The sequence below is a fragment of the Macaca thibetana genome, chromosome 8, assembly GCF_024542745.1.
Source record: "Macaca thibetana thibetana isolate TM-01 chromosome 8, ASM2454274v1, whole genome shotgun sequence".
Classification (NCBI taxonomy): domain Eukaryota; kingdom Metazoa; phylum Chordata; class Mammalia; order Primates; family Cercopithecidae; genus Macaca; species Macaca thibetana.
This window is the reverse complement of record NC_065585.1, coordinates 51223217-51243406: the sequence shown is the minus strand read 5'-3', so window position 1 is coordinate 51243406 and position 20190 is coordinate 51223217. Positions and strand designations below refer to the sequence as shown.

Genomic DNA, 20190 nt, shown 5'->3' with positions numbered 1-20190 from the left:
AGAATCTAGGTGGTGGGTATATGAATGTTTAGTGTTAAATTCTTCCATATTTTATTCTACTGAAACCCTGTGTTTCTGAAAATTTTCATAACTTATATTGGATATAAGTTCATTAGCTTCTTTCATCTTCCAAAATCGGTACATCCTCCTCTTCGCACTTCCTTTGGTTCTCACGGTTTCTGGAGGCAGAGACAGCCTTGAGACTACAGCTACCCATGCAGTGCTATTTGAGGGACTCCAGAAGGCTTCTCTGCTCAGCATCCCCCCTCACCTCCTTCTCCTACCAGTCACAACAGAAGGTTTCTACTAAGCATTTACTTCTTTAGACCTAGAGGGAGTTTAGGTCATCACAAATCTCCTATCAATATGCAAATATGCCCATGTCAGGGAAGTAATTTAAACCTGGAGGGACTTACTTGTCAAATAAAGGAAAGCAGAGTCTTTTGTGACATGACAGTAAATAAAATATACAGGAGATACGGACAAGAAAGAGAAAGACAGAATCTATGTGGGAGGCTAAGACATATCAAAGCCAAACTACAATATACAGTTTTGCCTAGAGTCAGGAGTTTGAGACCTGGCTCAAACCTTAAAAAAGTACCATTTATCTATAGGGAACAACTCTAATCCCTGTTCTTCAAGGGATAACAGTCAGAACCTAGAAACAGAGTCAAGATCATGGTCATCAAAAAACACCTCTCTGGCCCCAGCCTTGCTTGCTCTACAGAACTGAAGTTCCTCAATTTCCTCCACTTCATTCTGGGAGGCATTAGACAATGTCTTGTGCACGCCTGAGGATGAATCCTCTCTCGCTCCTTGACCTGCTGAGGCTGTGAGTTTCTCCTGGGTATGCCCCCAAGGCCTGTGCCAAAGGTCTGGATGCCTGCCTGGAGCTGATTTCCTCTCCCATGCCATCTCTGGTCCAGAACTAGGCTTGGTTCAGCCCATGCCTCTGCTCAGCTGCTTCGCCCCTTCTGAGTTCTAAGACCTGAATGAGGAATGTTCCCTTTGTCCTCTAAATCCCCAGGTTTTCCCTAGAAACTTCACTGAAACCCTGTTTTGCATATACATATATACACACACACACACACACACACATTTATATACACACACACGTGTGTGTGTGTGTGTGTGTGTGTATATATATATATATATATATTTTTTTTTTTTAAGACGGAGTCTCTGTCACCCAGGCTGGAGTACAATGGTGTGGTCTCGGCTCACTGCAACCTACGCCTCCCGGGTTCAAGGATTCTCCTGCCTCAGCCTCCTGAGTAGCTGGGACCACAGGCGCATACCACCACACCTGGCTAATTTTTTTGTATTTTTCTTTTTTTTTTTTTTTTTTTGAGATGGAGTCTTGCTCTGTCACCCAGGCTGGAGTGCAGTGGCGCGATCTCGGCTCACTGCAAGCTCCACCTCCCGGGTTCACGCCATTCTCCTGTCTCAGCCTCCAGAGTAGCTGGGACTACAGGTGCCCACTACCACGCCCGGCTAATTTTTTTGTATCTTTAGTAGAGACGGGATCCCACTATGTTGGCCAGACGAACTCCTGACCTTGTGACCGCCTGCCTCGGCCTCCCAAAGTGCTGGGATTATAGGTGTGAGCCACTGTACCCGGGCTCCTGTTTTGCATTTTCGATTGCAGCCTCTTCTCTTCAAGGCTTGGGTACAGTTCATGGGGTCAAGCCTGGGGCCACCTGTGGGACAGACTAGGGCTGTACTGACAGAGCCACCCCTTATCACTGACTCAGTTTTCTTGAACTATCTTGCAACTCTCTTCTCTTTCCTCAGGATGAATTCTGAGTTCATTCTAAGGAAAGAGAAGAGAGTTGCAAGATAGTCCAAGAACTAAGGCTTTTTGGTCCTTCATGTAAGTAGGCCACCCATAAGTGTTTCCCCTTCTGTTTCTTTTGAGGCAAGACTGAATAATAAGGAGATCCCAGCTGAAGCTATCAGGATGGGACACTAGTTTCTGAATAAAAATAAATGGATGCAGACTTCAAGTTACATTACTGCATTCCACTGAGAGAGAGTCTTATATCTTCACCTCCTTGCTTATGAGCTTGGCCATGTGATTTGCTCTGGCCAATGACACATTGGCATATGTGACACAGAGTCTTGGAAACAGTTCTACAATGGGAGCTGCCTTCTTTTCTTCTTTTGGAAGACAGTAGCCAGTAGCCTGAGGTACCTGCTAGATGCTGCAGACACAGGCCCAGTTGCCTTTGCACCATAGCCAACCACCAGATGTGTGAGTGGGGCCATATCTGATCAATCAGTTTCTGGCTGACCTGCCAGCTGACTGCAGCCACATGCGTGAGCCCAGGCGGTGCCAACAGAAGAACCACCTAGCTAAGCTCAGTTCATATTGCCAACACCTGGAATCATGAGCTGCTCAGTAACTGTTGTTTTAAACCACTACATTCTGGATTGATTTGTAAGGCAGAAACAAATAAATGATACACTGTTGGGTGGGCAGAAGAGGGAATGTGGAATTGATGGAATAAGCATCCATAATTGATTGATAAGACCTAAGGTCCTCTTCAGATTCTAAAATTATATGATTTGGTGAGAAAATCCCAATGTCTGCAATAAGTATAATGCATGTAATTTAATTTAAGAACTTCTCTTCTCCTCTCTTTTACATTTAAAATCCCACAGATATGTGACTGATTATCTACACAGGGATCTTATTACTTCTTGGCCATGCCTTGTTCTGTTGCCACCAAGTACTCCAAGTACACAACCTCTCTTAAATGTGCACTGTTTGTAAACTTTAACTTTGCATGATTCATATCCTAATCTTGAATAAGAGCTATACACATAAAAAAGAGTTGAGACTTATGTATGAATTAATTTTTTAAATAAAAAGATATTGAGATCACTTGCGAAGTCACACACAACCATAAAAAAATGCGGCTGCCATAACATTAAAGGAAATTACCTCTAGGCTTCTATCCAGTATGATGCAATTTTCAAGGACTAAGACAGAGGCCTTGAAAATGAGCGGTAATAATGGAAATGCTGACGTATCCATAACTCTCACTGTTTAAGGAATGGCAAAGAAAGACTAGAATAATAATGACACATTGTGAATCCCCAGTATTTTTACCTAGTGTTGGCAGCAAGTGATGGAACAGGTTTTCATAATAACATTATAATTAAACTACAAATTGTTTGTCTAAATAATTTCTGAAAGTCAAGAAAAACAGTGCTGTATTTAATTTGGGATAAGATTTCATTTTGCTGAGGTTTTTGCTTCCTGCTCCCAAGTGAGAGGTTTCTCAGATAAGACACCACCCTGTCCTGGTTTACATACCTGGTGTCCATGGAGGGAAATGCAGGACGGAGGCAGATGCATCTTTGTAAACAACTGGTAGTGTCGCATTAAGGACTGTAGGCCTGGAGCTCTTGGAAAACGTCCTTTTTCACCTCCCCCCTCGCCTTCCCTGGTTTTGACATAGTTTTCTCTTTGAAAACACAGGGCTATCAGGAAAGACTGTGAACAGAGTCTCATCTCCATTTATGCTCTCCCTGTACCCCCTGCTCTGCTTGCAAGTCCCCCGAGGACCTCAAAGGGTGTCCTCCTCCAGATACTGAGAGCTGACCCAGCAGGAGGGGCCCAGGATAGTTTGAAGGTGCAGCCACCCTTATTCATTACAGAATGTCCTCTCTTCTTATCTTGCCTTTTTTTAGCCTGAAGGACAAAGAAAAAGAGAGGAGTCTCGATTTTCCTTGTTAATCTGCTCCAGCTGGCAGCCTGTCCAACATTTGAAATCATCTGTGATGTAACAATTATTTTTTTAAAACACTAACATCCCATTTTATGTAATTTGATGGGATAACAGGATGGCAATTCAGCTTAGAAAACATTTTGACCAGCAATCATTCAGACAAATAAAAATGAGGACAAAAAGGATGACTGTGACAAGCAAACTAGAACAGCCTGCTATGCCAAGAACTTCACATGAATCATGCTTTCCAAAGGCCACATTGCTTATCTGTTCTATAATAACCTGGAACCTCCTCCTCATCAAGTCTCTCTTGGGCTCCTTAGTAGCCCAAGGTTGGCAGATGTACGGACTTAGAACAGATGGATACCCAGAACCTCAGACTCACAGCTCAAGGGACCTCAGCGTTCATTTTTGTTCACCACGGATTCCCCATGCCAGTTCGGGAGTTGGAGAAATTGGTGTAGAGTGGACTGGGTTGAATTGTGCCCTCCAAAAGGATATGTTAAAGTCCTAACACCGAGTACCCATGAATGTGACTTTCTTTGGAAATAGTGTCTTTGCAGAGGTAATCAAGGTTAAGACGAGGTCATTAGGGTGGGCACTAACAGGACTGGTGTCCTTAAAAGAGGAGAAGAGATACTGGAACAGAAACACATGAGGGGAGAACTCCATGTAATGACAGATAAAGAGGCTGAATATTGCAGTTGCAGGCCAGGGCGTGCCAAGAATTGTGGGGAAACTACCAGCAGCTAGGAAGAGGCAAGGAAGGATCTTGTGCTACAGGTTTCAGAGAGGGAAGGGCCAGCAGACACCTTCATGTTGGGCTTTTGGCCAACAGAACTGTGAGACAGTAAGTACCTATTGTTTTTGTTGTTGTTGTTGTTGTTGTTTTTCTGGAGATGAAGTTTCGTTCTTGTTGCCCAGGCTAGAGTGCAGTGGCGCCATCTCGGCTCACTGCAACCTCTGCCTCCCGGGTTCAAGCGATTCCCCTGCCTCAGTCTCCCAAGTAGCTGGGACTATAGGCATGCGCCACCACACCTGGCTAATTTTTTTTTTTTTTTTTTTTTGTATTTTTAGTAGAGACAGGGTTGCTCCATGTTGGTCAGGCTGGTCTCGAACTCTGACCTCAGGTGATCCACCCACCTCAGCTTCCCAAAGTGCTGGGATTACAGGCGTGAGCCACTGAGCCTGGCCTAATAAATACCTATTGTTTTGGTGATGGCAGCCCGAAGAAATGAAGACAGAGAGCTTAGGCAAATGTCCACGATCACACAGCCTGTGATGACAGAGAAGACTGGCGAGTGTAGGCCCTGCCATCCCCATTCCAGAGCTCTGTCCTTTGTCCAGGGCTTTCTTCCTCTGAGGCTTCATGCATCAGTTGTCTGTGTATGTTTTCTCTAGCTCTTATTTTTGTTCTGGATTTCTATAATAATTTCCTTCAAATACACTTTTCTTGTCTCCTGACCCCTGCTACATACAACTTTTTATTTGGAAAAATTTAAAACCTAAGATAAATTCAGAGAATAAGTCAACGAACACTCCTTTCACCCTGATTCACCGATTCACATCGTGCCATGTCTGTTTCCCTCTCTTTTACTTTCTCCCATGTGTATTTACTTTTTTCTGGAACCATCTGAAAGTTGCAGGTCTCATGACATTTCATATCTAAAATATTTCAGCATGCATCTCCTAAGGACAAAGACACTCTCATAACAATCAGATTCAGAAAATTTAACACCAATTCAAAATCATTACCTAATAAAATGACCATATTCAGATTTCTTCAATTGTCCCCTAAATGTCCTTTGTAGATATTTCTTCCTTTCTTCCATTTCTTCCCCTCTACTTTCCTTTCCTTCATTTTTACACCCACTACCCAATCACCCAGCCATCACGTCTCTTTAGTCTCTTTTAATTTGGAGCATTCTCCCACCTTATGTTTATTTATCTATTTTTTCTTTGTCTTTCACAATATTGACATTTTTGAAGGGTCCAAGACATTTGCCCTACATTATGTCCCACAATGTGAATTTGTCTGCTTGTTTCCTCATAATTAGATTTGGATTAGATATTCTGTGGTAAGAATTTTACCTAGGTGATGCTGATTACATAGGCGATTGTATCTCACTGGGAAGAACAGGATGTCAGTCAATCATCACCCTTATTACTGATGGTTAGACTCACTGGTTATGGTGGTACCTGTCAGATAGTCCCAATGTAAAGATATTTTTTTCCTCATTGTAATTAATCAATAATCTGTGTGAGATATTTGAGAGAAGACTTGTTCTTACTCATTTAATAGAGTACATCCAGAGTTAAAAACAATATTGACTTGATATTAGATATCTCTCCATAGCTGAAATGCAAACCCTAACATGTCCTTTTATTGTGTGTGTGTGTGTATGTGTGTGTGTGTGTGTGTGTTTTACAAGGGGTGGAGGTTGGGTTAGGTTAAAACTAACCTTCCTCTTTTATAAACCACCAGCCTACAGACATCTGAAGGTCATTCTCATGCCTTTATCAGTACATGTATAATATTATCCAGGTTTTGGCCTCATCTAAGCTTTCTGACCCCTATTAAAATTTGTGTGGAAACTTCTTAAGTTTATGCCTTCTTAAGGCATAAAAGGTAAAGTGTATCTTTAAAGGTAAGTTATGTATATAAAAAGGTAAGTACATCAAATAACAAAATGCTAGGTAGGTAACCCCAAGGCTTAAAGCATAAAATGACATTATGTAAATCAAAGTTTTGCTTCTCAGCATGTCAAGGCCGAAGGATCACGGATAACATAGAGCTTATTCTATGACACTAGCAGCAGGGTGATATTTTCCTTGCTGGCTACCACAAAGGACGTGAACTTGAGAATGCAGAACAAAAATAGATCTCCAAAGCCATGTCAATCATTTTTGAGAGGTCAAAAATACTCTCTGCTTTAAGTGGAAGTTACTGCTTTGGTAATCAGTGTAACAACATTAAAAACGCACACCTGTCTCTGAGTGAGTCTCAAACACAGTGCTCAGAGTGGAAAACACACCAAGCCCACCCTCAGAGCATTCCTTTGCCACTGTGGGGCTGCATCTGCTGTGGGATTCCTGTGGAATTCTTTTTGTATCATTTCCCCACTAGGTTGCAAGTTCCATGAGAACAGGATCTTTGTCCTGTTTTATCTCCAGTGTCAAGAACACTGTCTGCCACACATTGGGTGTCCAATAATTATTGGCTGGATGAATTAGTGACTAAAAGTAGTGCTCTTCAAAGTTAGGTCAACTCAACCTTTCCCTAGACTTTCTAAGCAGCAGATGTAACCTTCTGTCTCCTCCACTCCCTTTTAACTTAATTACAAAATTTGTTTCTGGGGAGTGTGTAAAGGAGGATAAAGGAGCCCTTCTCAGTTTCTCTCTCTCAACCTCTAACCGCTCAGCTAGTCATTTCAGGCAAGACAGGCTTCAAGGCACAGCCCTGTGTGCCAGATCAGGTTAGGATTGCTCTCCTAGAGGCCATGTATCTTCTTTTCTTTGCAAAGCTGGAACCAGGAAGGACTCACCCATCCTCACTGGTGAGCTCACCTCTTTCCAGTATTTTCATTGCTGAGTTGCTAAAGGTCATGAGGAGAGGGCAGCCTCAGCATTGTTGATAGAATATGTAATTTGTCTAAAACTTTATATTATTTCCCAGCATGACTTTGTCTAGAAGTAATGCAATATCAAATTTTAATTTGCTTAAATATGTGACAGCTAACCAAAATAAATTATCTGCCTTTTGACGATTAGCACATTTATTGTTCATGTGTAGATGCCTTTGTTTCAAGGAACCTGAAAGAACCAACCAGTGCATACGAATCAGCATCCTCCAGACTCAAAGATAGTAGGTAGCCAGTGAACAGGAGAGGACAGAGAGGGCAGGAGAGAAGCACTCCTTCCAGAAGAAACAGCAATAATACCACTTAAAATATAAAAAGTAGTATCATGTGCTAGTGCATGTATAAAACTTCTGTTTACAAGAGGCCTGTGAAATAAGAACCATTATTCCCATTATAGAGAGCAGGAAACTGAGGCTTAGCAAGGCTGTGACTTGACAGTAGCAAGGGGTGGAGCAAGTATTTGATGGAGCAGGTCTGACCTCAGAGCCCTCGCTTCACCACATGCATGAGGAGTGTGTCCAAGTGTACGGTAGAGATGGAAGCCTGTTATTTACTATTGTTGTCTGGCAAGTTTTCAAGGAAATCTTTTTGATCATTTCTTAAAATGCTTACATCGGGAGAAACCCAGGACAGATGAACTCCTGTTAGATTACTGCCTCAGAGTTCAGATAGAGGAATCCCTATACTCTTCGTAAGCATCTTTTTGACTATTTAGTCCTTTTATCATCATTGTGGTTCTCCTTGAATCGCACTTCAAAGATGACACATTCCCGAAAAGTATGGATATAGTTCAATTCCAGAGAGGCATTTATGTGCGAATCCATGCAAAGCTCTGCTATTATAGGTGCATTGAATGAAGGACACTGGGCACAGTCAGCCTTCATCATGGCCAAGTTAAAGATTATATTACTGCTGACTTGCTTAGACACCCGGATCCAATGGCTCATCCCTTCTCTCTTCCCCTTGCAAAACATCAGAGGGAAAAAAGACCCATATATACAAAGGTCCTTTTTATTTTTTAGCCTAACACCTAGAAATAAGTAGAAGGTTTACATTCATCAGGCCTAATTTTACCTAAACTGTATAAGATTTTATGGGGGGGGAAATCCTTCCCAAACCAGTTTCGTTTCCATGTTGGCAACAGTCGCTTTCCACAACTGCAGTTCACATTCTCTACCACTGTGGACACAAGTTCCCTTTCCCACTACTCACCTTCCCCCTCACTCCCCGAGACACATACAAGAAAAGCATTGAAAACCCGTTCTAAAAAGCAAGCACAGGCTAGGCGTGGTGGCTCACACCTGTAACCCCAGCACTTTGGGAGGCCGAGGCATGTCCTTGAAATCCAAAAAGTTAGGAGCCATGTTATAAACGATTACATTTAAGCTGGAGTTGGAAGAGACATGCTCCTATATCAAAGAGTTCCTGCAATTTGCTTGTCAGTGGCTTCACCACATCTGGGTTAAGGGGAAATTAATTTGCAAGAAATAAAAAAAAATGCTTGCTTTTTTCTTTTTTTTTTTTTTTTCCTTGAGACAGAGTTTCGCTCTTGTTACCCAGGCTGGATTGCAATGGCACGATCTCAGCTCACTGAAACCTCCGTCTCCTGGGTTCAAGCGATTCTCCTGTCTCAGCCTCCTGAGTAGCTGGATTATAGGTGCCCACCACCATGCCCAGCTAATTGTTTTGTATTTTTAGTAGAGACAGGGTTTCATCATGTTGACCAGGCTGGTCTTGAACTCCTGTCCTCAAGTGATTCGCCCACCTCGGCCTCCCAAAGTGCTGGAATTATAAGCGTGAGCCGCCACGCTTGGCCAAATTTTTAAAGGCATAAAGACTATGTCTTACTCTTTTCTCCATTTGCAGAACACAGCAAACACCCTAGAACACAAACATTCGAAGAATATTTATCCAAGTAGTTTGCATAGAACTAAGTCAAATGTAAAGAGAAGTTTCTCTCCCTAGACAAAACTGATCACCTTATTTGCAAACTGGCATACCACAACAGGCCCTGAAGGGAAGCCCCAAGATGTAAAGAAAGTTATAAGAACATTCAAATACCACAGGCACATAGCAATGGCTTGAGAATTGAAATTGAAATTGAAATTGAGCTAATTAGTAAACACCATTGTTCAGAACAGTCTTGGCTAAGTAATAGGGGTTGTGTTTAAACCTTCAGGGTGACATCCATTTATACATACTTCAAGTGGTAATGGAATTTCCAGACGCAGAATAGAATAAGTGCCATCAAAAGGGAGGGTAATTGCCAACTGCAACTGAGATCCTCAGTGTTCATTTATCCAGGTCATTGATTCGTGAGTCATGGATTCGTGGAATGAAAACCGAACACTGAGCCAGCAGTTCCCTGAAACTAGGAAAACAACAAGTTCTTATTTCCCTGACAAAATCTGGCTACAGTTCAGCAATGCAGTAAAAAATATGCTCCATAAAAACATCTTTATGGATTTTCTCATTACATTGACAATTTCCCCTCATGGAGGGTGGAATCACCAAAAACTTGTATCCTCTATATGCATACATTTCCCATGAACATAAAAAGTACACAGAATAAAATTATAATCAATCGTTTCATACTCTACCAAATTCAGAGAATATAAGCATACATAGTGTTATTGGTTTTTTTTTTTTTTTTTTTTTTCATTAACAGATAGAGTCTTGCTCTGTCACCCAGGCTACAGTACAGTGGTATGATCATAGCTCATTGCAGTCTCAGACTCCTGGACTCAAGCCATCTTCTTACCTCGGCCCCCAAGGTTCATGCCTGCTGGAATTACAGGCATGAACCACTCTGTACCTGGTCCATTAGCTATTATTTTAACTCCTTAGTGGTATCCAAACATTCAGTTGTTTACTGTTGACTTGAGGTTCTTGGACTTACTTTTAGTAGTGATTAAGCGGAGATGTGAGGCTACACAAAACTATATGGATGAAATTGTGGCAGCACTGGCAATTGTAAGCAGGGTCAGAGAAAGAAAACTAGAAACCCAGAACATCACCACTTGCTGGTGCTTATTTCCCTAGTTTTCAAGATGAAAGGAATAGAAATGGCTCTTCTAATCTAACACTTCTGCAAAAGCAGCATCACACAGGTTCCGCTACATCATGTACTCACTGTGATTGGCAGCCTCCAAGATGGCCTCCAGTGATTTCTGCTGGAATTCATACCCCTGTGGAATGCTTTCTCAAATTTTACCAGGGTACAAAAGTAATTGTATTTCACTTCCAAGATAGTTGTAAAAGATGTTGTAGCTTCTGTCTTGGTCTCTCTCTCGTTGTCTGTCTCTCTCAGATTACTCGCTCTGGGGAAAGCCAGCTGCCATGTTGTGAGCAGCCCTACAGAAAGGCCCATGTGGCAAGAAATGAAAATGTTCAGCCATGTGAGTGAGCTGGAAGCATATTCGTCAGCCTCAGACAAGCGTTCAGGTGACTCTGCAGCCCTGGCTGATGGCTTGACTGCAAACTCAAGAGACCCTGAGCTAGAACCACTCGGGGAAGCTGCTCCCAGATTCCTGACCCTCAGAAACAGAGTGAGGTCACAAATGTTTGTTGTTTCAAGCTGATTTCGGTGGTGATTTGTTATCCAGCAATAGGTAATAGACCCGCTGTAATCTTGGGCAAGTTAGATAAATTAAGCGCCTGTTCCTCATCTATAAAGCGAGGACTATGATAAATAAAAATACATTTATATTCCTCTCCTTTATTCCAGAATGAATTTATGACTACTGTTAGGGATATATAAAATAAAAGATAGCATAAGTTAAATGAGAAGGTAGGCAGAAAAACAAGGGTGGGGACATGGAACAGAAACAGGAAAGAGGTTTAAAAAATAATATATTGCACACATTCCATAACTGAGTCACAATTCTGGCTCTAAAACTTTGAATAATTCCTTTTACCTCCTCCCCTACCCCTCTAAACACAGAGAGATACAGTCTTTTATTCAGTTCAGGGTCCAAGAATTTTTAAAAGAATCCAATCACTTCTGAGACTTATAATTATCCTTAATACTAACATGAGTGGGAATTTTCCTTGGGCGCTGCCCTGAAGCAGACACTGTGTGGAGTACGAGCTGATGCCTTCATACTTATGGGTAACTGCATGAAATGGGATGATACATACAAAGTGTCTCATATCATGTAGGCTCATAATGGGCTCATACAAGGTGCTACTATAACTATTACTACTCAGTGTCAGGTTTTACCAGTATAACAGCTCACCGCTTAAAAATGTGTGCCCTTCACAGGCTAGTACTCTTGAGGGTTTTTTTTTTTTTTTTTTTTTTTTTTTTTTTTTTTTTTTTTTTTTGAGATGGAGTCTCACTCTGTCTCCCAGGTTGGAGTGCAGTGGCGCGATCTCAGCTCACTGCAAGCTCTGCCTCCCAGGTTCACGCCACTGTCCTGCCTCAGCCTCCCGAGTAGCTGGTACTACAGGTTGCCACCACCACACCCGGCTAATTTTTGTATTTTTAGTAGAGACGGGGTTTCACCGTGTTAGCCAGGATGATCTCGATTTCCTGACCTCGTGATCCGCCCGCCTCGGCCTCCCAAAGTGCTGGGATTACAGGTGTGAGCCACCATGCTTGGCAATACTCTTGACTTTCTATCCTCATACATATTCAAAACAACCCACTTTAGTCATGAACTGAATGGAAACAGTTTGGGAAAAATCCTGGATATTTTGGATATTTGTCCATATTACTTCCATCTCAATAAGAAAGTTTGACATAAATTTTGTCCATCCTCGTGGCCACCCATGCACAAAGCTTTGGGCCTCTTTGATACCTTCCCCTTTTCACCCTTTCTCATTTACCTCGCCAACAAGTCCTGATTTTTTAGTAACATATCTTCCTATCTGTTCCCTCCTTTACATCCTTGCTGCCATTGTCTAGTTCTGCATTTTAACTCCTTACACCCACGTTTAGGCAATCACTTTCAGTTATTGCCAATCAGCTATGATGTATATCATTGTCAGAGCAATTTTCTCCTTTGATCATAATTCAGTCAAGTGTCAATCTGCGTCCCAACGGCAGAATGAGGAAGCCCAACATCCTTGAAATTAAAGACCTTCAAGAATCAAGACCCAGACTCTGCCCCAACTCTAACTCCCATTCTTCACCCAACACAACTCCTCGACTCAGATTTGCTGTCCTCTTGGGCTGTTCTGCACTGTGGTTCCCACCTAGAATGCGCCACCACTCCCACCCCCTTTCTGGATCTCAATTAAATTCACTAAACCTAGCTCAGATCCTAGCTCAGAGAACTGAGAGTCCCAGAGTTGAAGGGACTCTGACGGTCATTCTGTCCAACTCTCAACCTCACCCATGCATCATCCATTTACCTAGCCAACATTTGTTAGCTACCTCCTAAGCCAAGTTAAAAACATATATGATAGATTCAGCCTAGGAAGAGGTCACATCTATACAGGGAGACTGGCCTGCAAATGAAGATAATGTAAGTATAAAGTTCAAGACACAAACAAAGTGCTTTGAGAGCACATTCTTTGTCATTTGTTGTCTACATTCTATTTGAATACCTTCAGTAACAGCAAAATCATTGTCTCAAGGGGTAGCTCATTCCATTTTCAGAAAACTGTAACCACTTTAAAATTATCATACTGAGTTTAAATCTAACTTCCACACCCTTATTCTAACTTTTTCTTTTTTCTTTCTTTTCTTTTTGAGATGGAGTTTCGCACTTGTTGCTCAGGTTGGAGTACAGTGGCGCGATCTCAGCTCACCACAACCTCTGCCTCCCAGGTTCAAGCGATTCTCCTGCCTAGTAGCTGGGATTACAGGTGTGCGCCACCATGCCTGGCTAATTTTGTATTTTTAGTAGAGATGAGGTTTCTCCATGTTGGTCAGGCTGGTCTCGAACTCCCGACCTCAGGTGATCCGCCTACCTCGACCTCCCAAAGTGCTGGGATTATAGGCATGAGCCACCATGCCTGGCCGTTTTTTCTTTGTTGTTGTTTGAGAAAGTCTTACTCTGTTGCTCAGGCTAGAGTGCAGTGGCTGATCTAAGCTCACTACAACCACTGCCTCTTAGGTTCAAGCAATTCTTGTGCCTCAGCCTCCTAAGAAGCTGGGATTACAGGTACACGCCACCACACCTGGCTAATATTTGTATTTTTGGTAGAGGTGGAGTTTTGCCATGTTGGTCAGGCTGGTCTCGAACTCCTGACCTCAAGTGATCCGTTTGCCTCAGCCTTCCAAAGTGCCGAGATTAGAGGTGTGAGTCACTGCACCTGGCCCAGTTTTTTCAAACTCCAGTGTTTTCAAAGACAAAGCTAGCTGTCTTTTCATATAACTGTCATTAAAGAATTTGAAGAGCATGCCATGAATATCTCTAAACTTCTCAGATGTTCTGATTCTAAACTTTTTCTCCTGCTGGTAGCCCTCCTCTGGCTACACTGTAGATTTTTTTTATGCCCTTCAAAGTTTGGTGGGGATTCAACAAGGCAGAATGGAGGGAGGCTATCAGCTCCTTTGTTCCTAACTCAACCTAAAATCACATTTACCTTTTGAAGAGGGAAGGGGGCATTCTCATTACATTGCTGCTTTTAGACAATCAAAATTTCCTATGACTTCTTTTTTCCTTCTCTCATACACCTAAGTGCTCTCTAAAAGCCTGTAGCGAAAATGTGTTGGTTTTTGTTTTCTTTTTGTTTGTTTTTGAGTGCACTGGCACAATCACAGCTCACTGTAGCCTCGAGCTCCTAGGCTCAAGTGATCCTCCCGCCTCTGCCTCCCAAGTAATGGGGCCTACAGATGTGTGCCACCATGCCTGGCTAATGTTTAAAATTTTTTTTGTAGAGACGAGGTCTCACTGTGTTGCCTAGGCTGGTCTTGAACTCCTAGGCTCAAGCAATCCTCCCACCTTGGCCTCTCAAAGTGCTGGGATTATAGGCATGAGCCACAAGGTCCGGCCTGTGACACAAATTTGAATGGCTCATATTGGAGCTTGTTGCTTGCTGCCTTGTACTGTTGGTTAATGTCTTTTACATATATTTAAGCTCTCCACCTAAATATTAGGTTTCTTGAGGAAAAAAAAATATTATTCATTTTCCTTTAATAAATGTATTAATAAATACATGAGTGTTAAGGGAGAAAAATGCTGTGGTATGCAGAATAATGTCCCCTCTCTCCCAGAAAAAAAAGATGTCCACATCATAATCCCAGAACCTGTGAGTATGCTATGTTACCTGGTAAAGGAGAATTAAGGTTGCACATGGAATTAAGGTTGCTAGTCAGCTGATTTTAAAATAAAAAGATAATCCTCAATTATCATAGTGTATCCAATGTCATCATCAAGATCTTTTTAAAATGAAGAGGAGGAAGTCAAAGTCAGAGAGTGGCTGGAAGGTGCTACTCTGCTACCACTGAAGATGGAGAAAGGAGCTATCAGCTAAGGAATGTGGGCAGCTTCTCAAAGCTGAGAAAGGAAAGAAAATGGATTCTCCCTTAGAGTCCCCAGAAGGAAACACAGCCCTGCTGACGCCTTGATTTGAGATCAGTGAGACCCATTTCAGACTTCTGACCTTCAGAACTGAAAGATAATATATGTGTTATTTTAAGCTACTGAATTCGTGGTCATTTGTTACAGCAGCAATAGAAAATTCATTTTAAAGTACTAACATTTGGCATTATTTGCCAGTTATCATTTGGCTAATTCCCAATCCTTATAACACACATTAGATTTTTTTAAAAGTTGAAGTTATTGGGTAAATTTTGAAGGATGAACCCAGAAAATAAGAAGCACAGCTAGAGTTTGAACTCAAGTGTCTCTGATTCCAACTCACACTCATTCCACAAAACCAGTATGCCTTAAGGAGGGATAACATCAAAATGCAGATATTGCACCTGAGTATTTCTCTGAATGTTCTGATTAGAGTTCCAGAGCCCATCCTTTCTGGCAGAAACTGGATGTATAATTCAATATCTATTATTCCTCTTTAATTCATTGCTTTTTTTCTCTCCTTGAACTTTTCTCTCTCCAGTCAATACTGCTTAAACATAAAAGTAACACTTTGAACTGGATATTAACTTACTGCTTTTAACAAATCAAATTGTTCACTTCAAATCATACTATCAACTATAATTATATCAGAATGTGAGTTGAATACAGTAGGTATTCACCTACAAATACAGTATCTGAGAAAATATATTTCTAAGGAAAATATGGTTTTATAAGGTACGATTGGTTCTCCTGATAAACTATATTCAAACCCTGCAGCTCTCTAACAAGAGTGGCTATTCAGTGGTGATACACTTAGCTGTGCAAACTTTACTGCTGGTTACAGACACATTAAGCATGGGTGGAAATTCTCCAATTGTAAGGATGCAGTTTGCCCTCAACCCCATAATGAAAACATAAAACTTTCTTTAGTTTTCACAAAGCTAGAATTAATTAAATCCTAATCCTGACATAAGCCCTTCTGAAACCTAAGGAATAAAAGGTGACATATTCATTTATTCATTCATGAAGTATTTTCATTCACCTGTTGAAACATGTCGTTTTCTTTTCCTTCATTTAAAACAAGTCCATTCATCATCGAGCTCCTATTATACACAGTGGTCACTATACTATAACATAGTGCCTTGGCGCGCAAGCTCTGGAGTAGATGGCTCCACAACTTCTCACTTATGCGATCCTGGGGCAAATTACCCTCACTGAGATTCAGTTTCCTCTCCTGTGAAACAGATATAAGAAAAATGCCTGCCTCATAAGGAGTCAGTGCACTTAGAGCAGAGGATGATAGAAAGGAAGCATCTGCTACCTGTTAGTTTTCACTATATGCCAGGTCATGGGTTTGTATTGGTGGGTAAAAAGACATGTTCCCTGTTCTTGAAAAGCTTATACTCTAAGTAGTTAAGATAAGCAAAGAATTATAGCTTTTAAAAAGTATGCAGATCGACCACTACTATTTTTGAGTTCACAGCTTGGTGACTCCTACTGAAGTCTGTAGATTGGCAGGACCTGCTTCAGGGCAGCCATGACTGGCACCTACTGTAAGAAGTGCTCTAGACACACCCCACTGTCTCAGCTCCCCTGAAGCCTGTCCTCTACCTCATATCCTCTGTGCTTTGGGGAATCCACCTACAGAATTATACTAAATAAAAAATTAATCTTGCCAAATTGTCTGATGCCCAGATAGTAACACCGACACTTCCCCTTTCATCTCTCCCCTCTTGCCCATACATGTCATCTTTAGTATTTGAAGACAGCCTAACTAACAGGAATTTTTGAAGTCTGTGCCAATCTCAGGTCCATCGGCATGCAATCCTCTTGGTAAAGCACTTGAATTCTATCATTAAGCAACCCCAGACACCTACTTTTTGTATTCTTTGTCATGTTCAATTAGTACACAGAAACTTCCTGCCTGCCAGCCAAGAGCCTTTGGTCCCTCATTTTGCAAGAGAATAAAGCTTTCTTCTCCCTTGAACATTCTACTGTCTCATGAATTCTGATGAGAATGGATTCCTTTTCAAATATGAAATGAGACAAATGTGAAAGCATCTAGAACAGTCTCTGGTCCAAAGGAGATGAACCACAGTACATGTTGTTTCTTTTGTATAGATGATTCGTCAATCTCACTGCTAACTCCAAACAACTTAATTTCCAAGAAGCAACTCCTGACACTGAGATGGTAATTAAACAGGTAGCCATTCTTTAGTTACTTAGCAATTTCTTGCTGATTTCCTAGCCAAGACCTGTAGGGAAACAGGTGCTAGAGGGGTATGGTAAGCCAGCCTCTTTTCCCTGTGACTGCTGATTTTGGCAAAGGCCACAGTAAATCAGTAACCATCAGGGTAAGAGCATCTCAGACCCACATGCAGATCTATTTTAAGCTTCTTGGCTGGCACCACTAAGACTGCTGGATCATCTCAATGTTGTCAAAGCTAACCTCCAATACCCCTAAGGGTCTAAGGGTCTTACCACCTGCCCACAAGAACATCAGGCCAATCTGGTCAAGCATTGCTCATTTTCGAATCTGTCCTAGGGCAAATAGATGACTAAATGTTAAGGTTCACATTCAGGAAATGTCATTGCATTTTTGATTATCACAGAAAGCATTTGTGTAAACAGGTGATTTCGCACAGTGCTTTCTTAGTACCATACTATTTTTGAAGCCCCTTCCTCTCTCCTTCCCTACCTTCTCGACAAACGATCCTGGGTTGTTTCAGTGCTGCTTTTCAACACTTTCCAATGTTGAGGTATCAACAGGTGCTCTGGTGGCTAAGACAGTCTGGGGTCAACGCAGTAAACCCAAGGACCTGTCCTGACCCTGGCCAGATGGCCATGTGATAACGAACAGTACTTTTGAAGCAAGCCCATTGGGTGGCTAAATGGAGCTCCATCTAGAAACAGGAACAAAGCCAGGCCAGAGGAGAATCAAGGTTGAGATACTAAAGAATCTTCTCCAGTTGTACCAGCGGTTGGTACCTTTGCATAAGGGTAGTTTATTTATATATACCTCTCACTGAACTATACAACTTTACAACCAGAGGACAAAACTTATACCTGTAAATGAGATTATTTCAAAGCCATCACTTTAGGCTTTATTCTGATTTCAAAAATACCTTGGCATTCAATACTTATGTCAAAATTCTTTTGACTATATTTAGTGGTGGCAAATACCAGTTTTTTTGAGAGTGGGTGTTATTTTTAGAAATATCCAGGTCATTCAGAACTAAGAAGAATAAGATGGGAAATCAATACTATTCTGGTATAAAACCAAAGTGTTGGTTATAGTAAAACAGGTTGGAGTTTCCTGTGCAGATCTGAAAACAATTTGAAAAGGGAGTTTTAAAAGTGCTCTGAATAATGGCAATGTCAGTGTGGAATAAGGGTTGCTACTAAGGTAACAGCTTTGAAGAGGTCATTTGATATGGATGTTGGATTCTTTTTTTTTTTGGAGATGGAGTCTCACTCTGTTGCCCAGGCTGGAGTGCAGTGCTGCAATCTCGGCTCACTGCAACCTCCATCTCCCAGGTTCAAGCAATTCTCCTGCCTCAGCCTCCCGAGTAGCTGTGATTACAGATGCCCACCACCACACCCAGCTAATTCTTTGTGTTTTTAGTAGAGACAGGGTTTCACCATGTTGGCCAGGCTGGTCTCAAACTCCTGCCCTCAAGCAATCCACCCGCCTCAGCCTCCCAAAGTGCTGGGATTATAGGCGTGAGCCACCACATCTGGCCTGGATGTTGGATTCTTACTACTCTATTTCACGACCATTTAAAAAAATGTTTTTTTTTTTGTTTTTTTTTTTGTTTTGAGACAGGGACTTGTGTAGTCGTCTAGGCTGGAGTGCAGTAAAGCTACAGCAGCCTTGGCTTCATGGATCAAGCAAGCCTTCTGAGTAGCTGAGACTACAGGCGTGCACCACCACACCCAGATAATTTTTTAAAAAAATTTTTGTAGAGATGAGGTCTCACTATGTTGCTCAGGTTGGTCTCTGGGCTCAAGCAATTCTTCCGTCCCGGCCTCCCAAAGTGCTGGGATTACAGGCAGGAGCCCACCAAGCCTGGCCAGGAAAAAGCTGGTAAGACAACAGAGAAGTCTAGTATGTACTTCATTTCTGGGTCATAAAGCAGAAACTCTTAAAATTCATCTCATAGCTTCAGTTAAGTGGTCTTAAGGGAGGAGACCACTACTAGTCCGGCTGCCCTCCTCCCCCCACCTTGACTACTTCACAAGACAGGAGGAAAGCGAGAAAGAAACAAAATTAAGATATATAGCCAGACAACCTTGGCACCACCACCCGGCCCTAGGAGTTAAACAAAGTAATAATTATAACATCAACCCCTGGCCTAAACTACTTGTGTTATCTGTAAATTCCAGACACTATACGAAAAAAGCATTGTAAAACTTTCTGTTCTGTTAGCTGATGCATGTAGTCCCCAGTCATGTTTCCCACGCTTGCTTGATTTATCACGACCCTTTCACGTGGATCCCTTAAAACTGTAAGACTTTAAAAAGGCCACGTATTTCTTTTTCGGAGAGCTCGGCTCTTAAGACAAAAAACCTCTTCCTTCTTTAATCCGGTGTCTCAGGAGTTTTGTCTGCGGCTCATCCTGCTACAGTCTCCATGTCCACAAAGTAAGGGTTAAGAGGCAGAGATCCTACGTATAAATGAATTTAAACTGATATTCTAAGGTTCTAAGATTCTCCATTCTTTTAATAACTTATTAGTACCTAACTACAGAATATAATGCACTTGGGGGCCTGGGTCTCTACTTGCCAGGAGTTCTTAATCTAAAACACTGACCTGGACATGTCGATAATATCAAGAATAGCTAACACTTAATAACACTACATGCTATGCACTTTCTTAGCAAGCTATATATGTCAACTCTCTTAATACAGCCCTGTCATTACTTTTTACATTTTTATCTTACATATGAGAGAACTGAGCCATGCAGAGTTGCCCATTACCACACAGAAAGCTGCAGAGCTGGGAATGGAACCAAGCCAGCCTGGCTCCAGCTGCACTCTTAATCACTAGGCTACACCACCCTATGCATCTATGAAGAAGAAACCAGATACATAAATTAAATAATAGGAAAAGGGCAGTGAAGAATACTTGCAAATTTATGGGAAGCCCATTTGAGAAGCAAAAAGGAGAGGATGAAGGGAGGCAGATGGACCTGTAAAAACTGGGGTGAAGGCCAGACACACTAGCCACAAAAGTTCCATGGGCAATCTGGGAATGGGCAGAAAGAGTCTCCTCTAGTTTATTTAGAGAACAGAGAATACAGCAACTTGAAAGATCCAGGAGTTATAAAGGACCAG

The 20190-nt window shown here is 41.8% G+C and overlaps 1 long non-coding RNA gene across 1 annotated transcript in view; it reads right to left on the bottom strand.

Moving 5' to 3' along the window:
• The window catches only part of LOC126960866 (uncharacterized), a 28248-nt gene extending 11191 nt beyond the window's left edge, over window positions 1–17057 (bottom strand). Inside the window, exons 1-3 of the long non-coding RNA XR_007728131.1 lie at window positions 15896–17057; window positions 10512–10732; window positions 9580–9749 (exon numbers count right to left, since the gene is read on the bottom strand). This is a non-coding gene — a long non-coding RNA (uncharacterized LOC126960866). The remainder of the gene's footprint in view (window positions 1–9579; window positions 9750–10511; window positions 10733–15895) is intronic.
• Between the last annotated feature and the right edge of the window lie 3133 nt (window positions 17058–20190).